This window comes from Protomyctophum bolini (genome assembly GCF_963924005.1).
Source record: "Protomyctophum bolini genome assembly, chromosome: 23".
Classification (NCBI taxonomy): domain Eukaryota; kingdom Metazoa; phylum Chordata; class Actinopteri; order Myctophiformes; family Myctophidae; genus Protomyctophum; species Protomyctophum bolini.
The window spans coordinates 23,946,499-23,948,334 of record NC_137884.1 but is presented as its reverse complement, the minus strand read 5'-3'; the positions used below and the strand labels follow the sequence as shown (position 1 = coordinate 23,948,334).

At 48.7% G+C, this 1,836-nt stretch overlaps 1 long non-coding RNA gene across 1 annotated transcript; it reads left to right on the top strand.

Moving 5' to 3' along the window:
• Positions 1-230: 230 nt before the first annotated feature.
• On the top strand, positions 231-823 carry LOC308311328. Its single transcript, XR_013963631.1, has 3 exons — positions 231-375; positions 527-599; positions 696-823. It is a non-coding gene; the product is annotated as an uncharacterized lncRNA (long non-coding RNA).
• Positions 824-1,836: the final 1,013 nt, after the last annotated feature.

Below are 1,836 nucleotides of genomic sequence, written 5' to 3'. Positions count from 1 at the left end.
TGAAAAAAATGACGAAATGACAAAAACGATGGGTTATAGCCCATGTTTTTCGAAATTAAAAAAAAAAAAGTTAGCCTCGTTTCTCATCATTTTGGACCATGGGCTATAGCCCATATCGTACGGCATACTATAGCGCGCCGTTTTTCATCATTTTTGAGGATTTGAAAAAAATTACGAAATGACAAAAACGATGGGTTATAGCCCATGTTTTTTGAAATTTGAAAAAAAAAAGTTAGCCTCGTTTCTCATCATTTACTCATCAGTACTTGTTATTATGTTGCAGATGAGTCAAGGTTAAAGCTACCTGAAGCGGTTCTGCACAGTGCACACTGACCTTGGGACAGATGGGGAGGATTCTCCTATTAAAAGCAAAAGGTTATTATGTTTTATTTCTACACATCTATTGACGACTTGACAACATCTATGCAAAAACCTAAGCCAAGGAAGACGTAAGAATGGTATTACTTGCTGTTCATGTTTTGAGTTTATGCAACATGTTGATACTATATTTGGTTTGTCAATGCAGTCCAGCTGAACTGACTAGTCCACCAACGATTCAACATCCATTTGGTCCAGATTCCCATGGGAGCAACACCACGGTAAACTGAAGATATGCTGTTAATTTGAGTTTGCTTAAATATTAATGTAACCTGTAAAATGTCTTGACTGCTTTGCTCTGTCTCTTCATTGTCCAGGATGGGCTGGCTAATGCACCAGCCATTTCATGCTGATTGCAGAGTACACCCTGACCAGAGAAGCCATGTGTCCCACCAGAGAAGCAGTGCATCTACCCCTGGCCTGCAACAGCAGCAACAGAGAAACAGTGCATCTACCCCTGGCCTGCAACAGAGAAGCAGTGCATCTTCCCCTGGCCTGCAACAGAGAAGCAGTGCATCTTCCCCTGGCCTGCAACAGAGAAGCAGTGCATCTGCCCCTGGCCTGCAACAGAGAAGCAGTGCATCTGCCCCTGGCCTGCAACAGAGTCGCAGTGCATCTGCCCCTGGCCTGCAACAGAGAAGCAGTGCATCTACCTCTGGCCTGCAACAGAGAAGCAGTGCATCTGCCCCTGGCCTGCAACAGAGAAACAGTGCATCTACCTCTGGCCTGCAACAGAGAAACAGTGCATCTACCCCTGGCCTGCAACAGAGTCGCAGTGCATCTGCCCCTGGACTGCAACAGAGAAGCAATGCATCTACCCCTGGCCTGCAACAGAGAAGCAGTGCATCTGCCCCTGGCCTGCAACAGAGATGCAGTGCATCTGCCCCTGGCCTGCAACAGAGAAACAGTGCATCTACCCCTGGCCTGCAACAGAGAAGCAGTGCATCTGCCCCTGGCCTGCAACAGAGAAGCAGTGCATCTGCCCCTGGCCTGCAACAGAGAAACAGTGCATCTACCTCTGGCCTGCAACAGAGAAACAGTGCATCTACCCCTGGCCTGCAACAGAGTCGCAGTGCATCTGCCCCTGGACTGCAACAGAGAAGCAATGCATCTACCCCTGGCCTGCAACAGAGAAGCAGTGCATCTGCCCCTGGCCTGCAACAGAGATGCAGTGCATCTGCCCCTGGCCTGCAACAGAGAAACAGTGCATCTACCCCTGGCCTGCAACAGAGAAGCAGTGCATCTGCCCCTGGCCTGCAACAGAGAAGCAGTGCATCTGCCCCTGGCCTGCACCACAGAAGCCGTACATCCCCAGGCTGCACCACCAGGCGGTCACGGTCAAGTTTGTTGTGTCCCAAGCTGGGCAATTCATTTTACAGCAGAAAATAAAAGCTCTAAAAACACAATACAGTAAGACATAGAGGCAACAACATAACTATAGTTCACCACAGAAGCAGT